Source organism: Panthera leo, chromosome D2 (assembly GCF_018350215.1).
Source record: "Panthera leo isolate Ple1 chromosome D2, P.leo_Ple1_pat1.1, whole genome shotgun sequence".
Classification (NCBI taxonomy): Eukaryota; Metazoa; Chordata; class Mammalia; order Carnivora; family Felidae; genus Panthera; species Panthera leo.
The window spans coordinates 10,210,940-10,226,759 of record NC_056689.1 but is presented as its reverse complement, the minus strand read 5'-3'; the positions used below and the strand labels follow the sequence as shown (position 1 = coordinate 10,226,759).

The window sequence follows — 15,820 nt, the reverse complement described above, 5'->3', positions numbered from 1 at the left end:
TTTCTCTTATCAAAACGTATATACTAAAATAATTAGATTTCAGATTTTTGTTTCTGGTAATCAGTCTTAATTTCTTCCAATATTATTCATAGCTTTTTATCTGCTGCTAAAGCCCATTTTAATAATTTATATTTCTTTTTTGTTACTGTGTACAAATTAATTCGCTTAAAGGGATAGAGTTTTGTCCTAACTGAAAGTGTTTGTTATACTCTTCCTATGAATAGAACTTTGTTTCTATGATGTCTCATTTAAATCTATAAGTGAGTAATCACAGAGGTTTAGGAAGTTCATGATTTTACTCCCATTTACTCCTCTGTGCAGAGAATAGGATTTCTGGCTTCTTCAGAGTAACGAGGAAATATTAAACACCACTGAGATGGTAATGAAAAGCCATTGTCAAGGGCACTTAGGTCAAATATTGGCTCCGTTTCCCACAGCTTCCCAAATGTCCAGTAAGTGTTGGGGACTCAGCTCCTGCCACCCCGGGGCAGGTGCGCCTTTCCCTGATCTATGCTGGTGAACGGACACGGTGAGTCACTGCAACTGTGGGCTTGTCACTTGAGCTCATTTTGTATGGAACTGTCCTTCAAGGGAACTGAGCGTGTTTCGTTTCTTTGACAGACTCCATGACAATTCAAAAGGTGAAGGGACTTCTGTCACGTCTTCTCAAAGTTCCTGTGTCGGAACTTCTGCTGTCCTACAAAAGTCCCAAAGTAAGTTGCCCAGCAAAACACAGAGTCAAGCTTAGGTCCCCCCAGGAAGACACGTTTTTCAGCTGGGGCTCTTTATAACTCGGCTGGATTCTAAGTGAAAAACAGACATCTCTGACTTTAAGGGGAATCTGCTTTTTGGGGGAGGTATATCTGACATGGTTTGTTAGATCTGTCTTATTCATTCCCCTCAATATTTGTTCTAATTTTAGGTGCTAGGCAAGTTAATTTTTGACCCAAGTGCTTTCTGTGGATACCTCAGAGGGGTGCAAGACTTTAATATCTTGAAAAGTCCTAAACAAAACAGTTATTTGGTGGTGAACCATGATCCCAGCAGTATGCATGTGCACGTGTGTGTGTGTGTGTGTGTGTGTGTGTGTATGGGACGGACCCTTGGAAGCCAGCAGCTGAGCGTAAAATCATAAGTAGCCCTGGATAAGAAATGTTGTTGACCTCAGGAAGTGCAATAGAAAGATTCTCAGTCACAGGGCTTTGAAGAATCCTCAAAATTGCTTTAAGAAGGAAGTAGAAATTTATTTCAATACACAGAAGACTCCAATTCCAGATTGCGACTTTGGAACAATGAACACCACCCTTCCTAACTGGTAACTTCTGAACTGAGCTGAGAAGGGAGAAAATTTATGAATGTGCATAATAGAACGAATCTGTGATATGATAACATTGCTTAATTTTTAATACCTGAAGAGACTATTTGTATTTAGAAGTGATCAGAAAAGCTATGGGGTTTGCTACTTTCCAGACAGTGGGTAGGAAAATAAAGTTATTTTATAATATTTTAAACCTAATTAATTGAAGACATTCGTGTATAGAGCACACCCAAACCTATATTGAGAATGTATGTGTATCATAACTCAATAGCTGCTTATTATTATCATTTATGAATTTGTTGTTTATTTAATGCCACTTCAGCAGTCATTTGCTGACATTTTCAATGCTCACCGTTAAAAACTAGACAACTTGTACCAGTGTTCATGCTGGCACACTAAGTATGAGAGCATCTGTTTCCATAAACCCTTAAGAATACCAAGTATTGGGGCACTTGGGTGGTTCAGTTGGTTAAGCGTACGACTTCAGCTCAGGTCATGGTCTCACAGTTCTTGGATTTGAGCCCCGCATTTGGCTCTGTGCTGACAGCTCAGGACCTCGAGTCTGCTTTGAATTCTGTGTCTCCTTCTCTCTCTGCCCCTCTCTTGCTCACACTTTGTCTCTTTCTTTCAAAAATAAATAGACATTAAAAAAATAAAAATAAAAAAGAATATGAAGTATTATCAATAGTCATTTAAGGATGACAGAGTCATTCAATAGGTTAAAATATTCATTATATTTCTGTTGTGATTTAAATGTCTTTTATTATTAGTGATTGTAAGCTATGGTATATCTTACAATAATATCATGCATATATATATATATATATATATATATATATTATATAATAATTACATATATTGACCCTCTATTCTTTTTTGAATCATCTATGTATTAATTTGTAAGCTCTTTTTTATTTTAAATGAATTAATCTCATGAATATATCTATGTTGCAAATATGTAATTCAATTTATCATTTGGTGTTAATTTTGTCTTTATGATGAATCAATACAATGCCATATCTGTTACCTTCATAGTTTCTGCCCTTGGTGGAAGGCCATTTATGCATGGAAGGCATTCTTTATTATATTTTAAAGTATACTTTTAAATTTTCTTAGTGTTCATATATTTAATCTACCTGAAATGCATACTGTGCGTTTTGAGCTAGGACTATCGCTACTTTTCTTTCCCCATGAGTAGTCAACTATTTCATTCATTTAATAAAGAATATATATGTTTCTTATTGCTAAAAAATATCTCCATTACTAGCTATTATATTAATGGCTGCCTCTTCTAAGTTGGTTTTTTGTTTGTTTTTATTTTCTATTTATTTAGACTAATTTATTAAAAAAAATTATCCCAGTAACCTGGAGGAAAGGGCTGAGGATGTCCCATACATTTTGGGAGTATACAAATACATTTTGCACTGAAGGTCAACAAATGAACTATTGAATCATAGAATGAATTCACCTACCAACATGTTATGTACAAAGGGTACTTACAATTTATTTAAGTAAATTGATGAGTCAAACGAAGCTGACTTAGCTGACACCAAGTTAACATATATAATTTTATCAGTAGAAATCCAGTATTCAGAATAATGAGGAAGATTGGTCTTCTAACTTTATGCGGATTATATCAAAACTAAAAGTTATGTCCATGGTGAGTTCTGAAATTTATGAGAATGATTATGGAAGTCTTTAGACACATTGTCCAGTGGTAAGAAAACTGGACAATATGTCATATGGGCATATGAAAACTCAATTGAGATTTTTGGTTAGTATGGTGGTGGGAAAACAGCTCCACATGCTAATGGGAAGGAGAATTTATATTCATTCTGTGTGAATTGCTTTGGTCCATCACGCATATGAGGAAATTTTTATGCAAGGAAGCACTGCCTTCCCTTGGCTCCTGTTTAGCTGCCAAAAGATTAAGTTTGTGCTCTGCTGACTGATTTATTCCCACTCTGCTTTAGGTTGTGTGGGATGGCTCACATTCTCAGTCAAGGAGGTAAAGAGTAAAACACCCAAATTCCTTTTATTAGTTTTATTTATTTATTTATTTATTTAGCTAGTTAGTTAGTTACTTATTTACTTACTTACTTACTATTAGATTGAGCTGAAAGTCTGTGCTACCAGAAATTAATTTCAAGAGCTGGTTCCCGGTTAATAACCTGATTTTTTTCGTTTCTCTTTTCTTTCTCTTTTGCTAAAATTAGAGATTTCATTTCCAAAGTGAATCCCAGCAGTGTTCAGTTAATTAGGTGCCAAACAGAACAATATCCTGACCCAGCAACTCCATAGTTTTCTTTGCATGGCTTAGTGTGCGTGTGTGAACAGGCGCGTGTGTGTCTGTGTGTCTGTGTGTGAAGGGCAGAATCTGGAAATTTATTGCTAACCAGAATTACTTAAAACGTCAGGATTAGAGGTCTGTTTAAGGATGTAGCTGTGCTCTTGGATTAGTCACAATTCAAGAGAGATCACTGAAGCCAGATGGGGCAATGCTGCAGAGCACACGTTTTCCCCCTATTTTTGGTCTTATGTCATGGGCAAAGAGAAAATGTAGGTATATAGAAGTGAAATCAGGCACGCCTGGGTGGCTCAGTCAGTTAAGCGACTGACTTCAGCTCAGGTCATGATCTCATGGTTCGTGGGCCCGAGCCCCATGTGGGGGCTGACAGCTCAGAGCCTGGACCCTGCTTCACATTCTGTCTCCCTCTCTCTGCCCCTCCCCACTCACACTCTGCCTCTCTCTGTCTCAAAAATAAGTAAACATTATCGAAGAAAGTCAGAGATTAGGCTCTCAGAGTTAAACTGAAAGCACTGATTGTTATCACTCACCTTACTTTGAAATTTTGCTTCTGTATTTCTTTGTTATTTGGGGTCTGCAGCCAATTGTCTGTGGAACAGAAGTCAACTTGTTTATTTTAAATAAGACAGGTTTTTTTCCCCTTTAATATCATTTAGAGAATAATTTGAAATTGTCTTGACTAACACATAGCTCCAGTAATGGAAACCAAGGCTAGTGGGTAGAAATGATAAGGAAACAACAAAGTTCTGACAATCCGATTTGTCTTTACAAAGTAATAATCCTCTATAATTTCCCTCTGTCTTCAGGGTCTTGTGTTACAGGGTTTTACATTACTCATAAGAGCAAAACTGTAAATATCAGAGAGAGAGATAACATATTTCAATATGCAATCATAATAAACACTATAAGAGGATAATAATTAGCTAAATATGCATTTAGTGAACAATTAATTGATAATTCCTAAGAGCAGGTTTGATGATGTGACTACTCATGGTTTAGGTTTTTCAGAAAGAAAAGAAACACTTATGGAGAAGGAAAATATATGAAGAGAGGAAAAATGGGTTATATATAAAAATTTTCTTCGGTTTGGGCCAAATCAAATTAGGACTTTTAATTTAACTTTATAAATTAATAGTTTTAGATCACACTCCTAATACATCTGTTTTGACTCCATTTTATCATTCTGCGGTGCAGAAGGGGTGGGAAAGGAATGTACTTGGGATATTTTCAAAGTAGAATGGTGCAATTTGCAAGGCAAAGATGAATGAGACTTGGTCATAAAAATGGTGACCATCAATACCTATCTGCAAATCAAAATGTATTGGTAACATACCTGAAATCCCAGATGTATAAAATATCTTATATATTCTGATGATGCCAAGATAAATGTGAAATGATAACTTCTCTATCCAGAAAAATGAATTCTATACAAAGCAGAATTTTCTCTCTCCAATTGTGCATCAAATATATGGTCATGTCTGTTTTACTTACTTTATATAATACTGTGTCACAAATGTAAATTGATGGCTCTATTAAAACTGTCAAAGAGATTGGTGAAATTTATTTGCTAGTTCATGTTTCATGCACAACTGTTTTTCATTTGTTGGACAATTCATTTACCCTGACAGCTCTAATTTTACAGAACTGCTCTTTGAAACACAGAGTTGAGGTTGTTCTTTATATCAATATTCTATAACCTTCTTCATATTTTCTGCATTCACTATCTAGACATAACCCTCACAAAAATTACCCACTTTTGTTATTGTTAGTGTTCCTGCTGTCATTGCCAACATGCAGAAAAAGTTAGGGCTTGATCTCTAGAGGCAAACTTTCTGGCAGCAAGCGTTTCAAGGGTAAAGTTCATAACTTAAATAAACATTGTTCTAGAGCAGTAACGAATTCCCCAAACAAGCAGTGAGCATGTTGCATATTCTTTAGTCTATGAAGTCTGTTGTATGCATCAAAATGTGGATAAAAATCCGTCCCTCTTTCTACATAAGGAGGAAGGCAGAATAATTATGTCAGTCTTCTGGCACCAGTATTAATAGAATACGACCAATTTCTTTCTTTTTTTTGTGATAAATTTAGCAAAGTTACTCTCTGTAAATAACATTGCAGAAAAAAATTTTTTTCTCACTCTTCTTTATATATACTCTGTCAAGTCTGTGTCCTGTGAACAATCTAAATTTACAGTCTTGGGTTTTTCTTTCTGTATTTTAGCCAATCTTCTCCTCTTTGTTTGTATGTTCCATTTGTTTAAAATTCCAACTATTTGTTTAAAGTTTCATCTTTTTCCTGAACTGGTGGACTTTAGACATTAGTTATTATTTTTTCTGAATAACTCTTATTCTTATATCCAGCGGTATGCACATGTATTGGGTACTTCTGGTCCCTCCTTCTGTATTCACAAGTGTTGGCCACAAAGACACCAAGGTAATCTGAACATAGACTAAGGTGACCCATCCATTTTATTTTCTAGTTAGTTTGACATAAAAACAGGAAAATCCGCATACAGGACCAACTAATATATTGATTTCACATATACATATATTTAGCTCTGCTTTTCCTCTTGGGCCAGTTATATTAAGTACACCCCAAAACATAGATGATGGCTTGGACCTTCTTGCCCAATATTCCAGAGAAGAATGTTCCTGACTGGTGCAGTTTCAAGGCTCTGCAATGTTGGCTTTTGCTTTATTTAAATTACCCAACGCTGTCATGCAGACACCGCTAGTAACAGCTATGGGCAAAGCAAGAGCTGAAGCTCTCTCTATACATTAAAGTCTTTTCGCAACAACCCAACTTTGTTCTTCTTCAGAGTTGTTTGGCATTTTGAACTCCTTTGTATACCCATATAAATTTTACAACCAATATGTCAAGTTTTTCAAAAAATGTGTCTTTCGATTTTGAGTAGATTTGCATCGAAGCTAAGAATCAGTTTAGAGAGAGTATCCATCTTTGTAACACTTGATATTTACACAAGCATGAATACAGTACACTTCTCATTTATTTAGGTCTTCTTAATATGTCACAACAATGTTTTGCTACTTTTAGTCTACAGGTTTTTCGTATCTTTTTATCAGACTTATTCCTAAGTCATTCATACTCTCATGTTATTAGTTATTATACATTCAAAATTTCAATTTATGATTTTTTTTTAAGTTTACTTATTTATTTTTGAGATAGAGAGAGCACGAGCAAGGGAAGGACAGAGAGAGGGAGAGAGAGAATCCCAAGCAGGCTCTGTGCTGTCACTCAGAGCCCAATGTGGGGCTCCATGCCACGAATGGTGAGATCATGACCTGAGTGGACATTAAGAGACAGATGCTTAACTGACTGGACCGCCCAGGCATCCCTCAATTTCCAATTTTTTATTGCTGATATAAGGAAATTAAAAACAATTTTTTAATGTTTATTTAGTTTTGAAAGGGAGAGAGGGACAGAGTGTGAATGGGGGAGGGGGGGAGAAAGAGGGAGACACAGAATCCGAAGCAGGCTCCAGGCTCTGAGCTGTCAGCACAGAGCCCAACGTGGGGCTCAAACTCACTAATGGCAAGATCATGACCTGAGCCAAAGTTGGACACAACCAACTAAGCCACCCAGGTGCCCCAATATATGGAAATTTTTGTACAGTGATCTTGTATCCTGATCCCTTGCTAAATTCACTAATTAGTTCTAGTAGCCTTTTTGTAGATGCTCAGAATTTCAACATAGACCTATCCTTGATAGGACCATATATGAGATATTAGACTTTGCACGCTGTAATGTTTCTTCCAAGCTGCTCAGTTCCACCATTGTCGTGTGAAATATGGTAGACACAACACACAAATTAGTGGTTGTGTTCCAATATCACATTGATTAGTTTTTGGATATTAAACGAATCATAAATTTCTGGGATAAATCCCACTTCATCATGATATTTTATTATATTTATGTATCATTGGGTTCCACTTGCCCAACTCTTATATGAAATATTAGCATCTATGTTCTTGAAGGATATCAACCTGTAGTTTGCTTCTAATGTTTTTGTCTAGTCTTAGTATCAAAGTAATGTTAGTATCATATAATGAGTTAGGAATGATTTTGCTTCTCTTTAATTGTCTAGATGAGTTTGTGTGGAACTTTTATTATTTCTACCTGAGATGTTATGTAGAATTAGCCAATGAAGACAGCTGGGCCTTAAAGTTTCTTTGTGGGAAGAATAAAAAAAAAACCCTTTTTTAATGTTTTATTTACATTTAAGAGAGAGAGAGAGAGCACGAGTGCAGAAGGGGCAGAGAGAGATGGAGACAGAATCTGAAGCAGGCTCCAGGTTCCAAGCTGTCAGCACAGAGCCTGGGGCTTGAACCCACAAACCGTGAGATCATGACCTGAGCTGAAGTCGGATGCTTAACCAACTGAGCCACCAGGGCGACCTAAGATTTTTTTTTTTTTTTAATAAGCAGTACATAGTTTGGCTTTACACTTTTATCAAGCCTATAAATCTTGATCTTTTAATAAGCTATAGTTAACATGTTACTGTTAAAGTTACACTCGAATGTATTGTTTATTATATATATTGTTGGCTCAATCTCTTTTTTGTCTTCCTTCCTTCCTTTTTTGTCTTCTTTTGCATTAATTGGATTTTTTTTATTTTTCCATTTTCTCTACTTCACCAGTGAGTTAGCTCCTACTCTTTATTATTTTAGTTCTTCTTTATGTTTTATAGTATACACATTTAAATTGCCAGTCTACTTGCAAGTGATATCATACTTCATATGCATTATAAGTGTCTTAAAATAGTTTATTTTTATTTCTCCCATGCAGACTTCTGTACTATTATTGCCTTATATTTATTTTTTACACATGTTTTACATTCCATGGTTATTTTTTTAAAAAAATTTTAATGTTTATTTATTTATTTATTTATTTATTTAAATTAAAAAAAAAATTTTTTAACGTTTATTTATTTTTGAGACAGAGAGAGACAGAGCATGAACAGGAGAGGGTCAGAGAGAGGGAGACACAGGATCTGAAACAGGCTCCAGGCTCTGAGCTGCACGCACAGAGCCCGACGCGGGGCTTGAACTCAACGGGCAGTGAGATCATGACCTGAGCTGAAGTCGGCCGCTTAACTGACTGAGCCACCCAGGTGCCCCTAAATTTTTTTTTAACGTTTATTTATTTTTGAGACAGAGAGAGACAGAGCATGAACGGGGGAGGGTCAGAGAGAGGGAGACACAGAATCTGAAACAGGCTCCAGGCTCTGAGCTGTCAGCACAGAGCCCGACACGGGGCTCGATCTCACGGACGGTGAGATCATGACCTGAGCCGAAGTTGGATGCTTTACCGACCAAGCCACCCAGGCGCCCCAATGTTTATTTATTTTTGAGAGAGAGAAAGAGAGAGACAGAGCATGAGCAGGGGAGGGGCAGAGGGAGAGGGAGACAGACTCCCAGATCCCAGAGCTCCAGGCTCTGATCTGTCAACAAAGAGCCCAACGAGGGGCTCGAACTCATGTGAGATCATGACCAGAGCCAAAGTCAGATGCCTAACCGACTGAGCCATGCATGTGTCCCCTATGGTTATTTTTAAAGAGTCTATTCAAAGAATAAGAAACAAATTTTGTGTGTAGTTACCATTTCTGGTGCTTTTTATTCCTTTGCACAGATGACTATCTCTTCCTGGCATAATTTCTCTCTGTCTGTAATCCGCTATTATTCTATTATACTAGAAGCTTGTGGAAATGATGCTAAGGTGTGGGAGAGGTGAAACACTCTGTTATGTGTACATGTCAGTCTATAGCGGTCCTGGGTCCCTGGGTCCTCCACAAGTGTGAGTCAGGAAAACTAGTGGGGCTGGGGCTGGGTAAAGTTTTCTTTAGAATAGACTTTTGCTCTGGACAACACTCTAGGCATAATTCAAGTTGGTTACTTTACCCTCCTCCTGCCAGAGCCATGGGGGATTGTTCTTGGCTCTTCACAATGGGAAATTGTGTTTTACTGGAGGTGAAAACCATTCGAAGTATGGTGCCTCCCTAAGACTGCAGCCCTGAAGAGTTTCTGACACTGGTTTATCATAAACTTGACAAAATTATCATGTAAGGTTTCCTACCTGTTTATTGTTCCAGTGGCTTCTGCTCAGGATGAGATGAACTTGGCTGTGCTCCATATTTGCCCTGCTCTTCAGAAGCAGCTTCTCCTGCTACTTCACCTCTCTGTAAGTTTCAAGAAAAATCATTGATAATTAGTTTGTTCAGTTTTTACTTGTTCTCGGGACATGAAAGGCAACTTCCAAGGTCTTTACATATTGTACTTAAAACCAAAAGTGGAAATCATTTTTATTAACTGGTTTAATGTATTTCACTGTGAATTCCAATATCCACACTGGGTTAAATAGACTAATGTGTCCTCTTGTTATTGATCTTATTTTCCTTGTATGCCTGGTAAACTTTTGCTGGATACCAGACATTGTAAATCTTACCTTGTTGGAGTCCTGGATGTTTCGTATGCCTAAAAGTGTTGAGCTTTGTTTTGGGGTGTAGTTAAGTTACTTAGAAGTAGTTTGATTCTTTTAGAATTGGTTTCATGATTTGTTAAGTAAAACTAAAGCAGTGTCAGTCTAGGGATGATTATTCTTCACTACAGAAGCACCCCACTGTATAACTCTCCCCAGTGTCTTGCGGATCATCAGGATTTCCAGTCTGGCTACTGGGAACAAGCACTATTCCGGGTCTTGTGTTAGATCTAAGCACTGTCACCTCTTAGATTTTTGGCTATTCTTTCCAAGTCTCTTGCTAGCCAGATGAACCTTTTAATCTTTATCATTTGGATAGCCATTTTTACTCCAAGGGTATAGAAAAATACCATTTGGAATTTCTATCTTTACATGTGGATAACAAAATCCATGTTTTAAAACAGTTTAATTAGGGGCACCTGGGTGGTTCAGTCGGTTGAGCATCTGACTCTTGATTTTAGCTCAGGTCATGATCTCACGGTTCATGAGTTTGAGCCCTGGATTGGGGTCTGAGCCGACAGTGTGGAGCCTGCTTGGGATTTTCTCTTCCCCTTCCTCTGCCCCTCCCCTGCTTGTGTGCTGCCTGTCTGTCCCTCTCTCTCAAAATAAATAAATAAACTTAAAAAAACAATTTAATTAAATGGAATAATACATAACATGAAACTAGTTTACCTGTAAATCTGCTACAAGTAAACCTAATAGTTGAAAGTTTTTATTATAACATTAACCTCAATTAAATGACAGCTATTTTTTACAGAAAGCAAATACCATCAGGATTTCAAACAAGAAAGAAAAAAGGAATTATATGAGGGGTAGGAGGGTCATATAAACTTTGTAGAACTAGAAAATAAATTGAAGCAGGAAGAAATAGTTAATCTCAAAGGCAACTCTGAAGGAAAAGTACAGAGAGGTGGAGAGAAGTAGCAGCCTAAGCAAGAAGGGGTTTGATGGTTTGAAGGGATAGATATAATGTAGATTTTGATTCATGAAATACCATTTTCACCTCATAATGACTATTTCTCTCTCATTATTCTGACTGGGGTAAGGAGAGTAATAGATGAAATTCTACAATTTAAGACATACATACACGCGCACACACACACACACACACACACACACACACACACATGCATTCACAAAAGACTAGCTAACATCACATATATAAGTCCATTGGCTGCTGAGGATAGAAATTTCTAACCAAAACCTGGTCCATAAGTAGTAAGCTATGACTAGGCTAATGGTCATGTGACAAGGCATAACCTATAGCTAATATCTACTCAGAGCCATTTACATAAGGTTTATTAGCTCTGGCTACTGTTCCTTTTATTTGTCAACAAGAGGAACTATTTTTCCAGACAATAGGGAAACTTCAGAGACAGAGTATAAATAAATCATCTCAGGAATATAAACATTTTGGTGAATTATAGTCTCCCTAGAGCCAAAGGGAATCTTGTGGCCACATATCTCTTAACATTGTTTTACCTTGAGTTTTTAAATTAAAGATTGGAAACTTGTGTTTTTACTTCCATTTTAAAGGGATATATTCTCAATTGGTAAGTCAGTTTTTACTTGATTTGTGTAGAAAGATCATATTCCACATAGCCAATAGCTATGGATATAGATAAATATAAATATAGAAAGATTTATTATAGGAATTGACTCACACAAAGATGGAGGCTGAGAAGTCCTAGGATTTGCCATCTGCAAACTGCAGAACCAGGAAAGCCAGTGGTATAGTTCAGTCCAAGTCTGATAGGTTGAGAACCAGGGGAGCTGATGTCATAAGTACTGGTCTGAGTCTGAAGCCTTAAGAACCAGGAACACCCATCTATGAGGGCAGAAAAATATAGACATCTCAGCTCTAGCAGAGAGAGAAAATTTACCCTTCTCTCACCTTTTTGTTTTGTTCAAGCACTCAAGGGTTTGTATGATGCTCACTCACATTGGTGAAGGAAATCTTTACTAAGTCTGCTGATTCAAATGCCGATCTCTTTTGGAGACACACTCACAGGAACACCCAGAAATTGTGTTTACCAGCTCTCTGGGGATCATTACCCAGTCAATTAATGATCCTAATAACCTAGATATTGCAGAATGTAATTTTGAAAGGTAGCTGCACAAATTTTTATCCAAACTCCTACTTTTCCATTGAGAGGTAGATCTATGTTTCCTCCCCCATAAACTGGATGGATCTACTTAAATGCCTTAATCAATAAACTCCAAAGGAAATGACACTGCATGGCTTCTGTGGCTAGGTCATAAATGTCAACAGGTGTACTCAAAGCTAGTGTCTTTCTTGATTCAAGTGCTATTATAGCCATGTTGGAACATCAAAAATTAAAGGCAGAAAATTCTGCAGAAGGTATTTCCATGGAGAAAGGTAAACTAACCTGCAGGTACTTTTCCATAAGAGCATTGGCTACTTCTGTGCACAAGGCAAGAGACTGAGTTTCCCAAGGTTTGGACAAAGGCTTTGAAATAAGAAGTGACTAGGGGTGCCTGGGTGGCTCAGTTGATTAAGGATCTGACTTTGACTCAGGTCATGATCTCCTGTTCATGGGTTCAAGCCCCACATTGGGCTCTGTGCTGACAGCTCAGAGCCTGGAGCCTGCTTTGGATTCTTTGTCTCCCTCTCTCTCTGCCCCTCTCCTGCTTGCACTCTGTCTCTCTCAAAATAAACATCAAAGACATTTTTTTAGAAAAAAAGTGACTAAATTAGCATAACTTTCAATACTCATCAGAGGCTCCAGAGAATATGATAATAACAGTAAAAACAACACAATAAGGGTTGAACAGCCAGAATTTTACTGAGAAAAGAAGAGCAGTGAATTGGGTTTTCAGGCTGCCAGTTTCCACCTCAAATTGTTTGTCAATTTCAGAAGTTTTTTGAGACAGGAAGCTAAGGGACAAAACAAAAAGTTTCCAAAACTCAGAGTTGAAGGTTTAGCATTAAGACCTCTGTGGCAGGGAAAACCCCAGTGATATCCTCAGTCTGAAATTGGATGGCATTCTCTGTTGATGAAGTTACAGCATTGGAAATTATTTAGAGGTAAACAGAACTCTAGCCGACAGGCAACCTTACCCATATTTGAGTTAGTCCATGACTGAATCAAGCCAATCACTCAACCTGCCTAGGAAAATAAAAACTGACAAAAATAAAAAGTGAAGTAGATAGATGTGAAAACAATATAGGATATTTTAACATATTTTTTCAGTATCTGAGAAAAAAGAAAATGAAAAGAATGTTAAGAAAATTATCTGAGGTAATTCTAGGAAGATGTAGTAGAAAGCAGCAGAAATCTATCTCCCCCCCTAGACAACAGTTGCTCTGGTAGAATCTGTCTGCTGTAACTAGTTTGGAATTCTGGAGTATATTGAAGGCTTGCATCTTCCAGGGGAAAGCTTGAATGAAAAGTTGCAGTTAAATGTGGTCAGGTTCAGCTCTTAGCACACTAATAGCTTTCTGTCTCCTATGGCAGGAAACTACACACATTTTTTTGGAGTCAGCTTGCAAAGAGCATGTGGTAGCCAGGATGGGAGACATGTTGGGAATCTGATAACTAATTGTTGTTTCTGATCACAGACTTGCAACAGAGAGGGCAGCCATTATTGTTTAACTTCCAAACATTTTTGCAATCCCCTTTCCCTTCTATAGGATTTAAAGTGACTTCCATAAGATTTAAAGGACTAGCATCTTTTCTCCATCTTCATTTTTCTCTTTTTTCCCTTTGAGAGCCAGACATTGAAGACTAGGACATCCAAAAGCCTCTTCATATGCAGGGGAAATTAGAAAGACGTTGTGCATGACTATGGGAAAGTACAGGCTCAGAAAGACCTGAGAAGATACTAAGTTTGCACTTAAGTCTGATCCTCAGTACAGACTCAGAGAAAGTCTACAACAATAAAACAAACAAAACCCACAGCAAACCCTAGGGAAGATGGGAGTGGGGGGGATCTGATTTCCAGAGTTACTACACTATTAGATTCAAATGTCTAGTTTAAAACCTAAAATCTCAAGGCAACAGGAAATCCTGGCCTATTCAAAGGAAAAAAATAAACCAACATAAAGTGTCCTTCAAAGACTTGATGGTGACTCTACTACTTATCAAACTCAACACCCCCGAAATAGACAAATATTTTAAACAATTATCTTAAAGACACTCAAAAAACTAAAAGAAGTCATGGAAAAAGTCAAGAAAATGATGCATGAACAATATTGAAATATCAATAAAGTAATAAAAAACATAAAACAAACCAAGAAGAAATTATGGAACTCAGAAATGCAATGATTGATATGAACAAAAAATTGAAGAGATTCAAAGGCAGATTCGAACATGTAGAGGTAGAATCAATGAATGTGAAGATAAGACAATGAAAAGTGTGAATTCTGAGGAATAGAAAGAAAAGAAGACTAAAGCAAAGTGAATAGAGCCTAAGAAACATGTGAGATACCATCAAGTAGACCAACATATGCATTGTGGGAGTCCTAGCAAGATATGTGAAAAAGAAACAGAATATTTGAAAAAATAATGGCTGAAATCTTCCCAGATTTGAAGAAAAATGTGAATATATAAACATCCAAGAAGGCTGATGAACTCCAAGTAGTATGAAACAAAGAGACCCACAATGGGACACATGATAATCAAACTGATAAAAGAAAATGACAAAGAATATTTTGGAAGGATAAGGGAGAAGTGGGTCATCTCATACAAGGGATCCTCAATAAGATTATCAACAGATTTCTAATCAAAAGCATTAGAGACCAGAAGGCAGTGAGTTTATATATTCAAAATGCTAAAAGAAAAATATTAATTGAGAATCCTACCTCCAGCAAAACTGTCATTCAAAATGAGGGAAAAATAAAGATATTCCCAGATAAACAAGAGCTTAAGGAGATCATTACCATTAGATCTTCCCTGCAAAAACGCTAGAGGAGGTCTTTCAGGTTTAAAGGACACCATACTGTATATTGAAACCATATAGATAAATAAAGATTTCAGTAAAGATAAATAAATGGGCAATTATAAAAACTAATATTGTAACCATGGTGCGTAACTTCTACTTTTTATTTTCCACATAGTTTAAGAGACTAATACATTAAAAGTAAAATAAGTACTAATCTAAAAAGGTAATATTATAAATTTAGTTTATAACTCCTCATTTTGTTTTCTAACATAATTTAAGAGATTAATGCATTAAAATTATTAGTGCTTTGAGAAAAAAGTTATAAACATATAATTTTGTGATACCAACAACTGAAAGGAGTAGGGATGGAGGAGTTAAAGGAGCAGAGCTTTTGTATGCTGTTGAAATTAAGGTGGTATAAATTCAAACTAGTGTTATAACCTTCGGACATTAAATGTAATCCCCTTGGATGGGGTGACTGGGCGGCTCTGTCAGTTGAGTATCCAACTTTGGCACAAGTCATGATCTCACAGTTTGTGAGTTTGAGCCCTGTGTCAGGCTCTGTGTTGACAGCTCAGAGCCTGGAGCCTGCCTTGGGTTCTGTGCCCTTCCCCTCTCTGCCCTTCCCCAGCTTGTGCTCTGTCATTCTCTGTCTCTCAAATAAATAAACAAGACAGAAAATAACAAGCATTGGTGAGGATGTAGAGAAATTGGGACATTTGTGCACTGTTGATGGGGTGTAAAATGATATAGCCACTTGAAAAACAGTATTGCAGTTCCTCAAAAAATTAAAA

General features: G+C 36.9%; 1 long non-coding RNA gene across 1 annotated transcript; it reads left to right on the top strand.

The window, feature by feature from the left end:
* The first annotated feature begins 626 nt into the window (after positions 1 to 626).
* LOC122201668 lies at positions 627 to 14,231 on the top strand. The gene is made up of 3 exons (XR_006194290.1): positions 627 to 713; positions 9,736 to 9,824; positions 13,855 to 14,231. It is a non-coding gene; the product is annotated as an uncharacterized LOC122201668 (long non-coding RNA).
* Positions 14,232 to 15,820: the final 1,589 nt, after the last annotated feature.